The sequence below is a fragment of the Pelodiscus sinensis genome, chromosome 4 (assembly GCF_052426305.1).
Source record: "Pelodiscus sinensis isolate ZL-2025 chromosome 4, ASM5242630v1, whole genome shotgun sequence".
In the NCBI taxonomy this organism is placed as follows: Eukaryota; Metazoa; Chordata; order Testudines; family Trionychidae; genus Pelodiscus; species Pelodiscus sinensis.
Window position 1 is genome coordinate 51,484,380 of NC_143055.1, and position 20,030 is coordinate 51,504,409.

The window sequence follows — 20,030 nt, forward strand, 5'->3', positions numbered from 1 at the left end:
TCCCAGGCGTCCAGATTCAGCCGCTGTTGAAAACTGATCAGCGGCTGATTCCAGGAAGCTGGGGGCAGAGCAACTCTGCCTCGGGCTTCCTGTAGTCAGCCGCTGGTCAGTTTCAGCAGCGGCTGACTTGGGGACGCCTGGGGCAGAGCAGCTGGGGTGCTGCTGGGTTGGTCCAGTAGCGCCGCACCTCAGCGCTGTGGGACCAACCCGGCAGCCCCCCAGCTGCTCTACCCCTAGATGCGCCCCCCCCCCAGCAGACCAGGAAGTCGTCTCAGCGGTCCCGCCACCCGCGTCCTCCGCGGTGAGAAAAGCCGCTCCGCGTCTCCCTGGTCTGCGGGGGGGGGGGGGGCGCTAGCTCTGCGTCTCTCTGGTCTGCTGGGGGGAAGCGCCCCCTGCACTGCCGGAGGTGGCGACAGTGGGGGAAGCACCCCGCACTAGCTGCGCCCTCTCCCCGGTCGTAACTAGGGGTCCGACTTAAGTCGGACTGACGTAACCCAGGGACTGCCTGTATTTAAAAACCTACTTTGTGGAATAATATATATCACTGCAAAAAATATTTGTTCATGAATAAGAATGTATGTAACTCAAAGATACTGTATGAAAAACAGGTCACGTAAAATACCATTTTTAAAGTTACAAACTGCTGAATCTGTATACCCCTACTTCTGTGCCTGTATCATTCTTGTATGTGAAGTTAGGAATATGAAGTGTTAATCTGTTTTTAATTCTGAATGTGCTAATGAGGGCCAGTGGTAATACTTTAGGAACTTAATGGCTAAGTACTCAGACCAATGACCCATGATTGGTTTTATTTTTCCTGTAAGCCCAAACTGTGGTTAGTGCTAGAAAGACATGTGACAGTACCACCTGGTACTGGAACCCATCTTGAATCTGGTATTTTTCCATGGGGATGAGGAGTGCTAAACAAAGGGTTCCTGCCCTGAGGAAAGTCTATTTAAGGAATGAAAAGCAATCAAGTCTTTTGTCTTTAGATGGCTTTTGAAATTACATCCACACATTAAGGCCACATCTCCACTTGCCGCACAAGTGATTGATCTCGTCCGGTGTTCAATTTAGTGGGTCTAGTAAATGCGGAGGACACCCCTAAAGCATTTGCTCCCATCAATTTCCCATTGTGGAGATGGCGCTAAGATCTCCATTTGCTCCAGATCTCAATTTCCCATTGTGGAGATGGCGCTAAGGTATGTCGACTCCAGCTACATTATTTACATAGCTGGAGTGGCATACCTCAAGCCAACCTTCTGGGTCTAATATATACATACCCTAGGCTAAGATGATACACATGAAGAGGCCTGGAAACACAGAATTGTAATTGAAGGGTGAAGGAAAAGCTGCTGGGCCCACGTCAGAAAAAGATCAATTCTGGTCTGAGATAAGAACAACTGCTTAAGGTAAGAATTTGCAAGTAACAAGTTTCTTAATATGTTAGAATTAGCTGGCATGTTTGTTTATTTTGGCTTAGTAACTTTCTTCGAACTGCCCATTTCCAATTTCAATCACTTAAATCCTACTTTTTATATTTTGTGCATCTCTCTCTTTCATTGATAAAGAGAGTGAACTTCCTATCTTTCTCTGTGTAAAGCGTTTGTACATAGTAAGATGGATTTATTTGGGATTTTGGTGCTCTTTTGGAAGCTGTGTTCCTGGGTGCTATAAACAGCCTTATAACAGAGTCCTGGATCAGTGTTTGTATTGCTCTGCAGGAGGGCAGTAACCCCAACTCTGTTCCTTGTCTGGGGGAAACCAGAGCTTCTGGCCCAGCAGGAAGGGGGGAGCAGAGCCCCAGAAAGCAGGAAGGTAGACATCAGTGGCTTGATCAGCATACCAGGTGACAATCCCAAGGGGATTCCTGAGAGTCAATCCATCACAAATGTAACCAATGAAAAACGTAGACTTTCAGAATATTAACAAAGTTACTAAAAACTTACAGATAGCTAGATAGACACAGACAGAGAGATATAGCAGGAACACCCTGTATGTATAAGTCACCCAGGTATATATTGGTTCCGCACTAGCATCATTGACACTTGTGGAAATTTTTCCGCTTTAAGTCCTCCCATTCCACACCCTTCCGTTGTGCAAAAAATACCAATTTGTGCAAATGGAAGTCAGCCGCGGGAATAAATTTCCCCACGTTACATCCTTTTGCTATACATCCACTTTGTTTGAACATATAGCAGGGATGCTCTGTACATACACACACACACACACACACACACTTATACACACAGGCCAGAGGAACTTAACGTTAGGGATGTACAAAGTCATTTAAAAAGGTAACTGCGTAACTGCTAAAATTCTTAGCAGTTACACAGTTACACATGCTGCAGACTCAGCAGTATAATACTTAAATAAGCTTTATATTTCAGAGCCCACAGCAAAACTGCCTCTCCAGAAGCAGGTCCAGCAGTCAGCTCCCTGGGACTGGGGCTGTCAGCCCCTGCCGCCCTGCTCCGGGGAATTAGTGCGTAACCTGTGGCAGGGGGGGGGGGGGATGGGCCCACCACAGACAGGGCTGAAGCAGCCTCCTAGGGGACAGGATCCACCAGGAGGAACAGGGCCCATCAGTAGGGCTGAAGCAGCACCCTGCCCAAGGCAGAGAGGTGACGGCTCCAGCCCCTACTAGTTAACCAAAACCGGTAAACCTCGCCTGTTAAAGGTGAGACTTACAGATTAGCCAGTCAACCTTTTATTCCCCTACCTAACACAATGTTCCTATGCTCATATTTAGGCACTACAGTCTGAGGGTTTTGAGGGTACCTAAATGATCTTTGGAACACAAGTCCCATTGACTTCCAGCTACAAACCCTAGTGCAGAACTGAAGCCCGGCTGAAACATTTCAGCTTTATTGACACATGAAAGTTCAATGTGCGGTTGCATATGTAAGAGGGACTGTTTGTGTTGTTCCCATAGTAAAGATGACAGTGAGGCCCTAGACTTTTCTTTTTCAGCATAGATGAGCTTTATAGATGTGAAATGTAGGAAGAACTAAATAAAGTATAAAGTCTGACTCAAAATTAGGAAACAATAGAAACAAGCGTAAACTATTTTACCAACTTAAGACTATAGAATGTTAAGACACACATGAATGCTATATAAATGAAAATTATTTCAATCTTTAAAATTGAAATACAATATTAACTGTTTAATTTTTTAAATAAATTTTATTCACTCTACTTTATAAACACACCAATTGAAATGCCAGAAGGAAACATCTATCATCAAGACTTCTTTCTTGCATACCAAAAGGCCAAGAACTTCCCAGAAGTAATTATTGCCAATATTGGAGAATACTCCACAATCACTGGAAAGTTGTTCAAATGATTAGCTACCGTCACTTAATTTATGACTTACAAAGTTCTTCCATCACCTTGATGGAGAACACCATAGAACTGGCAACAGTAGAGAATTGTAGGGAACATGCATATTTTGAATGAAGTATGTTAATGTAGAGATTTAAAGCCGGTCAAAAGTATTCAAATAAGGAAAGATTTCTAAAAAGCAAAGCAAAAGACTTCATAGCACCTAGTAATTGTGAAATATGCAAATAGATTCTGAATTTTCACCTCAGTACCTTCATTCATTCATTACCAAACCTTTGAAAATTAAGCAACCTTACAGTAAATCTTTGCAAAGGTAATTAGATAAAACAGGTGCCTCATGTATTTTATATAATATGAGGGCCCTGAGAGATTTAATCTGACTTTTTAAAATATGTATTTCAAATAAAATTAGGTATTGTAGGTTGCAGAAGTAACATTACTTTAGCATGTGGTATTCTAGTGGCTCTAGATCATTGTTATTCCTCCCCTTCTGAGGTAGGCTGTTTCAGAAATCAGTGGCAGGAAAAAAATTAGGCAAGAAAACTAGGATACCCACTACTACTACTACTACTGCAGCTGTTTCTTTATCTTTACCTTCAACTCTCCAGTGTCTCCCTTCCTCAGTCTTTTCACATTTTTTTTCCTACCACATTTCTTCACTAAATATTATGACTGTTCTTACTTGCTGTGCAACCCACTTTCCTTACTTCTTATTTTGCCCCTTAACCACCCCATACTGTCTTTCAGCTTTGCTACATACAAAGCAAAATACAACTGTCAAGATTTCAGACACCTTCAGCTAAGGCATCAGAGATCCTTTCAATTTTACTTTATAATTCATACACTGGAGCAGCAAAAAATGAAGGACTGGTATACCAGCCACCCACACTGAGCCAAATACATTTATCTTTTGTCTTGGTAGAGTCAGTCCCATAAATTGGTCTCAAAATCCACTAAACATATTCAAAGTAAATGGAAAAAAATAAGACTGAGGATGCAGGGATTTCAGCTTAGTATAGGACTGAGGGCACTCCATATTTAGAAGGCTCACTTATCCAATGGTACTAGTGTGAGCAACAGCACTGGAGTGAAACCAATATGGCACTTTATTCTATGCTCTTGCTAAATATGGAAGAAGTACTATATTCAAACCTAACAGAGAAGGTATTGATTAAATTCCTGTAGTGCACATGCAACTATTTAATCCAAGAGTAAAGGCAGAAATACATTTATTCAATTGCTTAAAATAAACTAAAATCTATAGGAAAATGAAGTTTACATAAAAAAATATACATTAGATCACAAGGTTTTTGGGGTCAGTAAAACAGTCTTTTCTTAATGTATATTCAGGACTTAATCCCAATGTATACTCCTTATATGGCCAAGATAACCAAAATGTTCACAGAGACTCACCAAACTTAACTGAGATTCTGATTTACAGCATTGCAGTAATTTTCCAAAAGTTCCATGCAAATGTCAGGTACTGGCTGCACTCTGCTTTTCAGTTTCAGCAACTGCAAAAAACCCAAAACACCCCAGTATTTTATGAAACAGTTCCCAAACTAAAGACTAGAGATATAATTTACATGAAAGACAAATAAAACAAATTTGTATTATTCTAGAACTTTTCTTCTGAATTTGGTAGATTTAAATGCAAAAATCAGCCACACAGGTTGGCAGCAATTCTGTCTTTATAACGGAAAGAAACTCAGAAATAGCTGAAGTTTTTATTTGCATAAACAAAACACGTTATCTTTGAACGTTATGCTACTGAGAAATAACTAACCACAAAGTGTTAGCATGAATTCTTTATTAATTTTGAATCTGTACATTTTGCCAAGGAGAAGTGGTAAGTTATCAATAAAACTATTCAATTTTATAATCTTGAACACGTCTGCCTGCCATTTAACTTCTGCACAACACACTCTACTTGGGTGATTGTGACACAGCCAGGAGCTGAACATTCAGAAAAAGTGCACAGGAGCCCTTGGTTAAGCAAAAAAACAAGAACAAATCCTAACACGTACAGGGATCTTGTTCATCCAGAAGAACACAAGTATCTGACCACATTATTTTCATGCATTTTAGGCCATGTCCACACTGCAGTAATATAGCTGCAGCACCTTATTACAGATATTTCCTACAGTGGTGGAAGAAGTTTTTCCATCACTGTAAGTAATCCACTCCCTGAGCGGAGATTCACAGATCAACAGAAGTATTCTGTCACTCTAGCTAGGTAGGTTGGCACAGAAAGAGCACCCAGGAGGAGTAACACGGCCAATAAAATTGTAAGTGGAGATAACCACCAACTGGGCAGATTTTTGCCTTCAGGGCTGCCTGTCTTAGTTTGCAAATCTTTAACAGCTGTTTATGTAAGAACACTATGGCACAGTTTGCAAATCTTTAACAGCTGTATATCTAAGAACACTATGGCACATTTATCACAAGGTCCACACAGACAGCACACAGTAGGCTAGTATATTGTACATTCACAACCCTGCTTGCTGTGCAGTAGGTCTTCATGTGGGCAAGTCCTCTGTTTCTTCCTCACATGACAGTAGCTCAACTGTTTTTCTCACTTCCTTTAATAATATATTAGGGCAAGAATCTACCCTGGGATGGATTATTTAAAACCAGTTTCTTCTTTTGCTTTTTCAATACTGATGAATTAGGAGACTATTTTCTCAGATCATTAGTTCTTACATCCTAGTGCACACATTTTGAACAAATTGTATTTTCTCTTTACTGTGAATGACACAGTAGCCCCAGTAATTGTGTGTGACTATAGTGTCAGGGGAGCCTGCTAATTAGGACCAACCTGCAACGAATGGCAGAACCACTCCCCAAAATTGGTGTCCATGCCAATATTAAGATTTACCAAACCAGGATAAACAGAGTCAGACACCTCACCAGTTACCCAGAAGCCAATAACAGTCTCCTTAAAACAACTCAGCATACACATTCCACCAGGCATCCAAGTTAAATGAGATGAGGAAAATTTTCTTCATTACATAAGAAAGTTCTACCAATCCCAAGCAATTGGACACATTACCCCCTAGGTTAATGAATATTTCAGATCTTACCCCAAATATACACTTGTAACTAATTCTTAACAACTAAACTAGTATTAATTTTAAAAAAAAGAATGCATTGGGTAAAAGAACAGCATTATAGCAGTAATAAATAAAGTTCTCAGATCCGATTTCATAGTAGAGTTGCTGAGTTTTGTAGTTGCAAATAATCTTTACAGCAACAGTCCAGAGTTATCAATTTAATGTCCATTTTAGGAGTACCAGTGTATCCTGGGATCCCAGTCTTGTGACTTGAAGCTTTTGCCATGAAGCATTTATGTAGATATAGATTAAGAAAGGATCAAGTAGGACATATCTTTATATAAATCCAAGCTTCCCTTGACAGCTTAAAGTCACTAAGTGAACAATAGGTGATCCTGGAATAATGATGTTAAATATCAATTAATTTACTAGTCAAGTAGTCAATAGGCACTTCCGCAGTCCTCCTTTGAAATGTACAAGAATCCCCCACTGACCCTGGAATCCATGCGGTGCTGCTGCTTTGAAATGCTGCGCATATCTGGGGTCAGCTGGGGGAAACCCCAGCTGATCCTGAGCTCCGCGTAGCATTTCTACACATCCCGGGGTCCCCGGCTGATCCCGGGTTCCATGGAAATGCCACAAGGAGCCCGGGGTCAGCTGGGGACTCCTGAACTGACTCCAGGTTCTGCAGAAATGACTCCCCAGCTGACCCCAGGCTCCATGTGGCGCTGCTGCTTTGAAAAGCCATGCAGATCCAGGGTCAGCTGGGGACTCCCCAACTGATCCCGGGCTCCGCGCACCATTTCTGCAGAACTTGGGGTCCCCAGCTGATCCCAGGTTCCATGGAAATGCCGCGTGGAGCCCAGGGTCAGCTGCAAACTCCCCAACTGACTCCAGGTTCTGCAGAAATGCCGCTGGAGTCTCCCCTCACTGACCCCATGCTCCACAGGAGGTCAATATTGTGTAGCAGTATTACCAACACTTCAACTGCTTACTGGGCTCTTAAAGACATTTAGGGATAAATTAGAGCTAAAAACAACACAGAACACTGAGAGGACTGGTGATTGTGAGCAAACTTTATAGGACTGGGAAATTTAGCCACCCTCCATGATAAGCAGACATCCAGCTAACTAAAATCATGCCAGACCATGGATGTTGCCAGACCAGAAAGTGCCAGACTAAAGAGGTTCAACTGGTACAACATAAACAGGAATGATTTGATTACATTGCTAAACCTCTAAAAATATCTATGTATAGAGCCCTATGCGAATTTAAAAAAAAATTGTATCCACATCTGCATCCATAAAAATGAGCAGTTGATATCTGCATCCATATCCACAGGTGCAGATTCCCATGGATATAAAGTGAACATTCACAATTTATGGATTTACATATATAGAGCCCTGCAAAACAGAAACAGCTGCCTAAATACATGTCTCTAAGGGCATTATGATTAAAGCATTTAACTAAAGGAAAATGCACCATCTACACATCCAATGATGAATCGTGGAGGGACCAGCCAGTCATTAAGAGAATCATGTCGACTGCAATTGGGAGCGTTCAGCACTTTTGCAAATCAATCCCCAGGGCACCCAGACAATAAGGAACCCACCAGTAGTAAACTCTGAAAAGGTTTGATTTAAGTGACTTCCTTAGTACCACACACAAATTCTGTGGCAGAGGCACAGATGGGTTATGTTAATTCTAGGATAAAAAACCCACTACTTACTCAGGCCAGCTGACTCAGGCTGCACAACTGTCCTATATTTTGCACACCTTCAGGAAGTACTGTAATAATCAGGATCATATTGAGGAATATAAAAATATCTTTGAGGAAAGTTTGTTGATTAACACAAGAAAAAAAGTTCCAGGGTGCTGGTGGCATTCATAGAGCAGCTGTAGACAGTAGAATGACATTTCTGGGCCAAGAAACAAGCCCTGATTGGTGGATGCAGAACTTTCAATTGAGAAAGGTCTTGTTTCTAGATTTGTGTTGAGAGCTCACCCCAGCCTTCCAGTGCAGACATATCAACTAAACCTGCTTTGACAGTGGAGAATTAAATGGTGATCACCATGGGTGGTGGGTGACCCCATGGCTTCAGCAGGCGAACACCTCGATATTCTCCTTTTGGCCCTGTCCCTTCTATGTCCATCTGATCAATCCCCTCTGCTGCAAAATCTGGCCACTGCTAGCCACTGCACAGGTGGCCCCCAAGTGGTCACTGCCCCTTACCCCTGCCCCAGGGTATTACCCCCAACTGCCACCAGAGAGCTGGAGGGTGATGCGGCCCCAGCCTGCCCTCTGAGAGCTAGTAGGTGACATTACGGAGAGTAAGAGGGCAGTGTGGCCCCAGACAGCCACAGAGCTCCAGAGAGCTAGCACCTACCTCAACCTGGAGAGCCAGCAAGTGGCTGGTGACAGACAGCACCGTCCCAACCTTCCCGAGCACTGGAGAGGAGAGCCAGGAGCACAGCTCCAGGCTGGACCCCTAACTAGGAAGTCCTTTCCCCCTGCAGCTGAGCCACCAGCTCCAGCGCTGGGAGGGCAGGTGGTGCGGTGCAGCCCCCAACCTGCCTCTGACACCGTAACAGCATTCCAGGGGAGGGGACCTGGGGGCCTCAAGTGGAGCATGGACAGGGCCAGTTAAGGCAGTTTGGAAAGTATATCCTTTTCATGTTTGCCATGCTTGCTGCCCATGGTGATCATGTTTTGGAATGCTGTCAGTGGGAAATCTTATTAGATTTGGAAAAGTTCACCAGATCTACTGTCATACAACTAAGGAGGTCAATTAACAGTCAACTGCTATGCAGGACTGTGATTCTAAACAATGTGCAAAAAACACTGGATAAATTCAGCACTGGGGTGAAAGACAGAATGCACAAATTTTATTGTAGCATCAGCCACCCCACTCCTGAGTACATCAAAAGAAAGGAATACTTCTCCAGAGTTATAGTAGCACTAGTGGACCACTGAGGACACTTCACAGATATGACTATGTGTTGGTCAGGAAAGGTGTGTCATGCTTGCTTCTTAAAACACAGGACTGTTCAGAAAGCTGCATGCAGGGACATTCTTTTCTGAGTGACTGGAGATGTGGGAATGCCAGTAGTAATGCTGCAGGGTCCGGCCCATCCCTTGCTACCCTAGCTCCTAAAGACACGTGTTGGCCATTTGGATAGTGCATAGGAAAGATCAACCACCAGCTTAGTAAGCGGAAAATGATTGTAGAGTTTGCTTTTAGGAGACTGAAGGGTCTCTGGTATGGTTTACTCAATAGATGAAATCTCAGTTGAAAAAAACAACACAATGGTTATAGCTGTGCTGCATAATTTATGTGAGACAAAGTGGGAGAACATGCCCACGAAGAAGGTGGTGGTGAGGTGGAGCAGCTGTTTGCTGAATATTAAACAGCCAGATGCCTGGGCTATTTGGAAGAGCACAACATTGAGCTCTGCATTTGAGGGATGCTTAAAGGTTTGTCAGTCAGACGAAGTTGTTTTCTCTCTTGCTAGCTTGGTATTGTGCCTATCCTGTGTAATCTAAATAATTTATTTTTGGGGTTTTGCCTGCAATCTATTCTATTGTACCTACTGCAAACTATTTATCCTTTAGAGCTTTGGGCTTTACCTGCTGCTATACATTTGATACTTGGAAAGATTTTATAAATCCTGTTTGATTTCTTGACTACCACTATGCATTTTGCAATATCTGTTTGAACTGATAAAGATTTTGAGTCTCCAAAAATACAACTTTATTGAGTACAAAAACTGAGTGCACAAAATCAAAGCATAAGCACATGCAATGTAATCAACTGTAATAAGTCTGTGTGGCCTCCCGCTGACCCAGAAGGGGAACCACTCACTAAGACCCCTTGGTGGGTGGGGTCAGAACCATCCAGCCCCACCCACAGGAAGTAGAAGGGCAGGACTAGGACTATAAAAGCAGGGGCTGAGAGCTCAGAGCCCAAGGCGAGAAAGCCAGACATTCTCCCTAGGTTCCCCAGAAGGAAGGCACGTCTGCCCCCCCTAGGAGTGACAATTGGATTGGACCGCCTGGGACACTACCAGACCCCAAATAAGAGGCAAGACCACTCTGACCATCGCCAGGCTCAGAAGACTGGCCAAGACAACCAGGGCCCCTACCAATCCCCAGAGACTGGGCTATGCTGCTGGACCACTGAGTGACCCAGATCCCATGGACACCTGCCACTACTGTCTTCCCCAGCAGACCCTCAGGAGCTGCAGTAGAGCCAGGCAGGCCCACAGGGGGAACTGAGAAGTGGCCCAGGAAAAGCCAACTCCCAGGTGGATGAGGAAATGGAGGTCAACTGGGCAGCACATTGTGGTCAGGATCCTCACTGACCAACTGACCTGGTCAGCATGGTGCAGTCAAGATCCCTGCTGACCCAGTTGCAGCCTGCGTTGCCACGGTTAGGACCCTGGGCTGGGACGCAGTGGAGCAGGAGGGCCTGCATCCCTCCGTGCCATCCCTCACCTTAGATGGCAGGATCCCCCTGCAGGGAGAAAAACCCTGTGCTTGTCAGCTCTCCGCCTGCAAGGAGAGCCAATCCCTGCCTCGGCCGACAAACCAGTCTGAGTCTGGAATCGTTTAAACTGTCTAGCTGGTTGTAAACTCTTGAACTGTTTTGTTTGCCTGCCCAGCCCTATTCTGGGGCCTGGGCATACCTGAAGCTGTTTGTGTGGTATTGTAACTGTTTGATGCCCTGCCCTGAGTGGTCTCCTGCTGACCTGGACTATTACATGAACACTTAACATGACTGAATAAAACTTCTAAAGTTCCTACTGAAAAAGTAAACATTTGCTCTCATTTCTTTAAACTGTCCAGTATGGCTACACATACACAAATCTGTGGTTTTCTGTGACTTTCCTTATTGTCCCTTGGCATAAAGTGGTAGGGGTAAAGATGCTAGGGCAAGAGGTATGTTGGAGGATGTAGGGATCAACCACCACAGAGTTCTCTAACGAATTCAAAATCTGATGAGACTGGCATTTTTGGACCCGAAGGTCAACTAGGATCTGCAGTATACGTGGTCCTGAGAAGACACATTATGTCCTAGAATCTTTTCTGTTCCTTGTCCTGCTGAAACTCCAGGCCTTTTGCTTCCTTGACTTCTGTCCTTTCTCCATCTTCTCAGTCATACTGGTCCTCCGAGCTCTTTGTTCATAGTCTGAAGCAACATTGGCTTGTCAGAGCTCATGGAATATGCTCTCCCCTTGCCCTTCCCTTTTCCTCTTCACCAGGGTCACATGTACTGCAGGAATGAAGGGGTGCCCCTCACAGCTATCAGGTAAAAGATGACGATAAGAAAGAGACAAGATGCATCATCAGATTTACAGTCTAAGTGTTAAAACACCCTCCTCGTATTTCCATAAAAACTTAAATGAGACATGCTTATTGATGGAGCACTATAGAACAGTCCTACTTTCATGCTCCAACCACGCTGAATGTGGTTTGGCATGGAGGAGGGCAGAGTGGATTTCATGTTGCATGAATCTATACAACCTGAGCCCCTATCCTATTGGCTGTGATGATGCCAGCTGAACACAGAGTGGCATGGGACACTGTCCAACTGCAGAGGAAGAAATAAGACTGCCATCTTTTCCAATCCTCTCCCAAAGGTTTCTGAGTATCTCCATGAAAGCGTCAGCAAGAATTTTCAGGAAGATAAACTGGACATCCCTATTCATATAAACAAGGTGAGTCACCTAACCCAAAAGAAGCAGATGCTGACTATACTTCTACCTGAACAAAGGACACTGAATTGATTTGGATTGTGAAATGGGCCTGCCATAGTATTGATCAGAAAATTCAAAGATTGAAACACTGCACAGAGCCTGGGGCCAATGAGGGACTCAGTGCTAGCCCCAAGCTCCATGCAGCACCTCCACTTTGAAAGGCAAAGACATTTCAAAATTGGAACACCACGTGGCACTTCCGCCTTTGAAATGTAGCAAGAGATGGGTGGGCTCTTGCTATGTTTCAAAGCCAAAGTGCCCTCATCCACTAATCAAATAGTTCAGGGGTGGCTAACCCATTTAAGAAAGAGTCAAAAGAGCAGAGGAAAAAATGCAAAGAGCTGCACCAGAATTGTCAAAAAAGCCCCCCAGAACAGAATTGTCTAGCAAAAAACAAAAAAAAAAAATTAAAAAAAAGTGTTTTTTAAAAGGAGGCTGCCCGTTTAAGAAGGCCACCATTTTGGGTGCCATTTTTTAAACCCCACAGCTCCAACCCAGTAACCACAGGGAAGCTGGGGGCTGCGGGGGGGGGGGGGGGGAACGCAGGAACAGCTTTGCGAGCCACACTTTTGGGGGGTTGGCCACAGCTGAAATAGTTGATGAACATTCTTAACATCCCTATTACAGATGGCACCTGTCTCATCCCAAAGTATGAGATACTTAAGTCATCTCCTCCCAGCATCCCCTTCTCTCCCTCCCCTTGCTACCTCTATTAGAAAGAGGCGGAGGGGGAGGGGAAAGGGAGCAGGTAGTCGACTAGTCACTTACATCCCTAATCTGTAAAGGGCAGGAGGAGGAAGAGGAGAGGAAGGAAAAGCAAATAAAATATTTGGAAAAATGAAGCACATGCTTACCCCATCTCCCTTCCTCTTCATCAGTGAGCTCATCCGTACTTGCCTAAGAGGACTGGCTACATTCCTGTGGTAGTCCTGGCTCTCAGTATGGTTTAGTCTCTCTCCTCCCCCCCCCCCCAACCTCATCTCCTCATTCTTTGCTGTTCAGAGCAGGACTCTCCATCTCAAGCTGCTTCTCTGAGGTATCCACAGTGGTCTGCAGGTGATGGGGGTCATCACCAAGTATAGCGTGTAGTTCACTGTAAAAGCAGCATGCCTGTAGTGTCCCTAGCAAAGCGTCTTGATTTTCATGCAGCACTGCTGCCGACACTAGTTGTAGCCTTTTACCTGTGCGCTCTGTGCAATCCACTCATAGATGTCTACATTTCTATAAAAGCGACGAGGAGTCCTGTGGCACCTTATAGACTAACTGAAGTGTTGGAGTATAAGCTTTCATGGGCAAAGACCCACTTCGTCAGATGCATGTCTGACTAACACGGCTACCCCTGATACATTTCTACAGCTGCTCCATACTTGGCCTTGCACAGCCTCCTCCCCTCACAGGCCCAGAGGATCTAAACCTTCTTGGCTGCTCCCACAGAAGTACCCATGATTGGTCAGATGCAAATAAAGATCAGCTGTTCGGTGTACTCACCTCAGAGGTTAACCAGGAAATGGTATTTAAAAAAAGACAGATAGGGTTTTTTAAAAGAAGAGTTGGGTTTTTGGTCTTTATGATCCTTGGGCAGAAAAGTTTATAGTTGTGAGCAAAATAGTCATTTTCACCAGGTCTAGGGCACTGAGGGACAGCTGCTGGAAGGACTGAGTTAACAAGGTATCTTCCCTTATTTCCATAGAAACTTTAAAAAAAATGTTTGATACTTCAGCTTTGGAGGGCCATAGAACACCATTGTCCAGTTCCAATTACAGTGAGCACAGCTTGATGGGGCAGGGCTGCATCTACACTCCCACTTACCAAAGCAGGTAAACTATGTCTCTACAATGTTGATGGAGGTAGTTTTACTGCACCTTATTAATGTGATGTTTATGTCATCCAGGGACAAATCTGAGTGCAGACACATGCAGAAGTGGGTTGATGCATGTTAATTAAGTTCACCTAAGTTTGTGGTATAGACTGGGCCTTAGTAAATTAGCTGAAGCAGTCTGATAATCCTAACTTGCCTTTGTCTACTTTATTAGGAATATTTTGTTTTACGTACATATTTTAGTTCTGATATTATTTGATTTGGCAAATTAGCTTAGCCAGCATTTCAATCTTACCTTGTTATTTTACAGTATCCAACCTGTGGCCAAAAACCTGAAACCAACTCTAAACCTGAAGTAGTCTTGAAAATAGAAGCTAGCACAAGTGACTGCAATGATGCTACAAGATTTCCCGAAACCCCTGCTGGAAGTCATAAATTCCCCTGGTTCACTGTAAGTGCTTAACAAAAAACAGCAGTAAAACCAGTGCAGCATTTTTTAAAAAATTAATCCACCTCATTTAATGAGAATCTTATTGAAAAATGCAATTAATCAAATTATGTTGCTGATTCTAAGCTCCCACAGCCTCAAAAGCTTAGTGAATATTTAATAAAACATAACTCCAGTATTCAATAACTCCAATATTCCACAAGTCTCCATTCTGAAGCTATTCTGTAACATTTCTTTGCTATCCCTTTCTACCTCCCATTTCACAGATGCTCCAAGAACATGAATTCTCTGACTGAATAAGGCTCCGCATGGCACTCCATACCTGAGCTCAAAAATAGCAATAATAGACACACACCAATTACTGTCCTTTGAGAGTCCAAACACTTCACTTACGTGCTTGAGTAACACTGATCCAGGAAACATAAATCTTCAGATTGTTCGAGCTAATCAATCTGATTAGCGGCTTCTTTGTCAGTCACCATTCTGGCCATCTCCTCTTTATCCTTGTACACTGATTATAGGCTAATGATTTTTCAGAAGCACCTAAAACTCCAGAAGCCTAAGGGAGTTCTGAGTGCCCAACACTTCTGGAATCAAGCTGCTCGCATTGACAGTTTACGGAGGACTATGACACCAATAATGCAATAAAAACTATGCAGGCAAACCTCTGCAATTGAGACATATTCCAGTGAAGAAGCAGAATCGAGATCCTTGGCAAATGAGCAGAAATTTGATTCTCAAAATTACAGCAACTGAAAGTGACATACAAGGCTATCTGTCAATTGAAACCCACTTAAAATCCAATTTTAGTTAAACCAATACAAGACCGGCTTTTAAGACTATGACATGAGGTGAACTGGCAGTGATTCAGGTATCAGAGGGGTAGCCGTGTTAGTCTGAATCTGCAAAAGCGACGAGGAGTCCTGTGGCACCTTATAGACTAACTGAAGTGTAGGAGCATAAGCTTTCGTGGGCAAAGACCCACTTCGTCAGATGCATGTAGTGGAAATTTCCAGAGGCAGGAATAAATATGCAGGCCAGGATCAGGCTGGAGATGACCAGGTGGATCCAATCAAGGAGGATGAGGCCCACTTCTAGCAGCTGATCTGGAGGTGTGAATTCCAAGAGAATAGAAGCTGCTTTTGTAGTTAGCAAGCCATTCACAGTCTTTGTTTAATCCAGAGTTGATTGTGTCAAACTTAAAGATGAACTGTAGCTCAGCAGTTTCTCTTTGAAGTCTGGTCCTGAAGTTTTTTTGCTGCAGGATGGCTACTTTTAGATCTGCAATTGTGTGTCCAGGAAGATTGAAGTGTTCCCCTACAGGTTTTTGTATGTTGCCATTCCTAATATCAGATTTGTGTCCATTGATTCTTTTACGTAGGGACTGTCCTGTTTGGCCGATGTATATAGCAGTGGGGCATTGTTGGCACATGATGGCATATATTACGTTGGTGGATGTGCAGGAGAATGTACCAGTGACAGTATGGCTGATCTGGTTAGGTCCTGTGATGGTGTTGCTGGTGTATATATGTGGGCAGAGTTGGCACCAAGGTTTGTTGCAAGGATTGGTTCCTGAGTTCGAGTTATTATGGTGCGGTGTGTAGTTGCTGGTGAGAATATGCTTCAGGTTGGCGGGTTGTCTGTGGGCAAGGACCGGCCTACCTCCCAAGGCCTGTGAGAGCGAGGGATCATTGTCCAGGATGGGCTGAAGATCACTAATGATCACAAATGCATCATTAGTGATCTTCAGCCCATCCTGGACAATGATCCCTCGCTCTCACAGGCCTTGGGAGGTAGGCCGGTCCTTGCCCACAGACAACCCGCCAACCTGAAGCATATTCTCACCAGCAACTACACACCGCACCATAATAACTCGAACTCAGGAACCAATCCTTGCAACAAACCTCGGTGCCAACTCTGCCCACATATATACACCAGCAACACCATCACAGGACCTAACCAGATCAGCCATACTGTCACTGGTACATTCTCCTGCACATCCACCAACGTAATATATGCCATCATGTGCCAACAATGCCCCACTGCTATATACATCGGCCAAACAGGACAGTCCCTACGTAAAAGAATCAATGGACACAAATCTGATATTAGGAATGGCAACATACAAAAACCTGTAGGGGAACACTTCAATCTTCCTGGACACACAATTGCAGATCTAAAAGTAGCCATCCTGCAGCAAAAAAACTTCAGGACCAGACTTCAAAGAGAAACTGCTGAGCTACAGTTCATCTTTAAGTTTGACACAATCAACTCTGGATTAAACAAAGACTGTGAATGGCTTGCTAACTACAAAAGCAGCTTCTATTCTCTTGGAATTCACACCTCCAGATCAGCTGCTAGAAGTGGGCCTCATCCTCCTTGATTGGATCCACCTGGTCATCTCCAGCCTGATCCTGGCCTGCATATTTATTCCTGCCTCTGGAAATTTCCACTACATGCATCTGACGAAGTGGGTCTTTGCCCACGAAAGCTTATGCTCCTACACTTCAGTTAGTCTATAAGGTGCCACAGGACTCCTCGTCGCTTTGGCAGTGATTCAATCATTTTACATAAACAGCAAAGTGATTCATTTTTAAGTGAGTATATGTGGATTATTAAACAATACTAAATACAAATAAGGCAGGACACAGTAAAAGGTCTCTGGCTTATCGAGATGATTAACTCTACCTTAATTTACAGCTAATGTTGACATTTGAAGCTATAACTGAAAATCCCATTTAGGGAGTTCATTATTCTTGAGTTCATTTTATGACTGCATTATTTGAATTTCCTAGGCTTCCTAAAAAAAAAAAAACCCGTCTCAAAGCAATATTCATGCTTTCTAACTTGTGACCAATCTCTCCTACCACTCTGACTACATCAACATGTCCAAAAGTCCCTTTACTGTCTTCCTGTATCTTTCTGAATGAAGGCCAAACTCTTCAACCCACTTCCAAGGCCTGTGTACCTGTACATTAATGCACACCAACTGCAATGTAAGTTCTAGTGTACACCAGTGTCTCACACAGTACCTGGACCATGTGGACCCTGCTAGTGTACACAAAAAGTTTCCTAATGCATGTTAACATAGTCTTGTTTCAAACAGTACTGCATAACAAAGAATGCATACAAGCAATGTTCAACAGGCCAATTAGTGGGCAACATGTTGATGAACACTAGAATTTACACCTCAGCTAGTTGGCACCAACACAATGTAAACAAGCCGAATCTCTACTTAGCTCTTTTTCTACCTACATCTTTTACCACTTATCCAATTCTTACCTTGTAACATCTTTTCACCCAACTTTCCAGTGATGTTTCCTATAGTAGGAATGAAATCCCTTTTCCTGTCAAGACTCCTCAGTCTGCTCCTTTAAATCCCTCTTCCACTTGTTCTGCCTTGCTTTGCATGGTCTTCCATTTATACATTCTTCTCCTTTGCCAGTAGGGATGTAAAATCCTGATTGATTAGTTAACCCATTAAATGTTAGGTTAACCCAGCATTTAACCAAGTGGGATCCCACGCGGGGGACCACTACAGTCCAGCTGGAGCAGATTCCAGCTCTTTGGGGCCCTGTTAACATCTGGTGGGGTGGGATGCCAGCTGGAAACCCTACGCAGAGGTCAGGCAGGGCTGCTCATGGGGGAATCAGTTAACCTTTATCCAGTAAGGTCGATGCTTACCAGATAACTGGTTACCCATTCACATCCCTATTTTCCACCTTCTCTATCTCAAAATGACAACTTGTATGATTCACTCACTAACATTTAAATTCTTTCTTCCTCCTATTTTCTTAGGCTCTCTTCTTCAATTTCTGTTTTTGTCAAATGTAGATGGCAAGCTCGAGACAGGGACCATGCTTTAAAATCTCTAATGCACCATGCAAAGTCATGGAAACAAATATCTACTACATATTTGTGAGAGTTTGTGTGTCTGTCTATCCTTCTGTGAATCTGTTTCTTCAAGAACTTCTCCTAAATTACAAGAGCTAGGACCACTAAATTTGGTATGCAGCTTCCTCTCGTCATAACTTAAAGTAAGGTAAGGGTTTGGTTGTGTCAGGACAAGGGGATTTGCCCAGACTACAATTTTTACTCATAACACACAAAGAGGAGAGGGGCAGGAGTCTGCTAGCAGGCACAGATATACTATAAAATGACCACAGAGGGGTTGGCGCACCAGTAAGGGAGTGACTAGCTGCGGGGAGGGCTCTGTGTGTTGCCAGCCACTGTACGTAGGTAAAGTTCCTATGCTAGTGAACTGCCACCCCAGCCTGTCTCAGGGAGCCTCTGCTGCCCCCACAAGCCACCACTGCTGCATCCAGCATATACCCCATCACCCTAGCCAGACCGAAGGATCAGCCAGCCTCCTTCATCCTAGGGAATGTTAGATATTGTGTAATTGAATTGTTGTGTAACCACGTGAAATCTTAGCAGTTACACGACTATTTGATAATCCCCAGGAGCAGAGCCAGGAGCCACTGTGCTCTCAGCCCCATTCCTGCGGAGTCCCTACTACCTTGCACTGCTGCATCTATCAGAGGCAGCAGTGCAGGGTGACAGGAGGAAGCTGGTCAGTGAGGGGAGCCAGTTTAAACACAGAGATAGCAGTGGAGGATTCTACAGAGGCAGCAGTTTGGGGTGGCATCTGTCTGCTTCGGGGTAGCTCCCTGCCTCCAGCCCATGCTGCTGCCTCTGATAGAAGCAGCAGTGTGGAGTGGGGCAGGCAGCACTGGGGAGCTGGTGCGGGGGAACCAGCTTTTAGTCGGCTACAGCCAGCACAGGCTCCTGCCTTGTCTCCCCTCCCCCGCTGCCTCAGTAGGAAGCCGGGGGGAGGAAGAGCGAGAGCAGGTGGGTCCACAGGAACCGATATACGCAGGGAGCTAGCTCGAAAGCCAACTCCCTGTATGTATCCGCTCCAGCCTGCCTCCTTTACCCTCTGCATTGCTGCCTCTCTACCAGAGGCAGCAGTCTAGGGGTGGTGCAGGCAGGCAGATCCAGTATCCGTGGGGAGCCAACTCCTAAGCCAGCTCCTCACAGGCACTGGCTCCTGCTCCCCGCAGCAAAGGGAGGGAGAATGTGTGTAGCTGACAAGATTAATCGATAAGCTTATGCTTCATCTACTGCATCCCTCATGCCCTGATATGAGCCCACACACACCACCCAACCCCCTCCCCCTGCACTGATTCCAGCACCACCCCCGAAACCCAGCACTCTGCCTTGAGCCCCTCCTTATCCCCTAAGCCTGAGTCCTGAACTCCCATACCCTCAGCCCCCTGCACTGAGCCCCCCTACACTCCCAAGCCCCTGCACCAACCCTGCATCCCTCACATACCCAGCCCACTGCCATAAGCCCTCCTTAAGGACCAACCAACAGTGGGTAAATGTGCTAGTTTAATAATAAAGAGAGATATAAAAAAGTCAGTTATTTTAAGACTTTTTTTTTTAAAACAGAAAAAAGTATCATTTTCAATTCAAAAGAAATGGTTCCAACTTTGCAAAAATATTCTCCTGTAGCCCAACTGCAGTTGTCACAAAAATTTCAGACCAAAAGAATATTTTTTAGCAAAATTACTGAAAATGATAAAACCCTACTTCTCATCACAAA

The 20,030-nt window shown here is 44.2% G+C and overlaps 1 protein-coding gene across 5 annotated transcripts in view; it reads right to left on the bottom strand.

Moving 5' to 3' along the window:
• Positions 1-20,030, bottom strand: part of CLOCK (clock circadian regulator) — a 103,909-nt gene that overhangs the window by 74,411 nt on the left and 9,468 nt on the right. For 4 of the 5 annotated variants that reach the window (XM_006113488.5, XM_075930395.2, XM_006113487.5 and 1 more), the window contains exon 2: positions 4,759-4,859. The exons of the other annotated variant lie outside the window; for it this stretch is intronic. The gene's annotated coding sequence lies outside the window, so the exon portion shown is untranslated. The remainder of the gene's footprint in view (positions 1-4,758; positions 4,860-20,030) is intronic. 5 annotated transcript variants of the gene reach the window in all.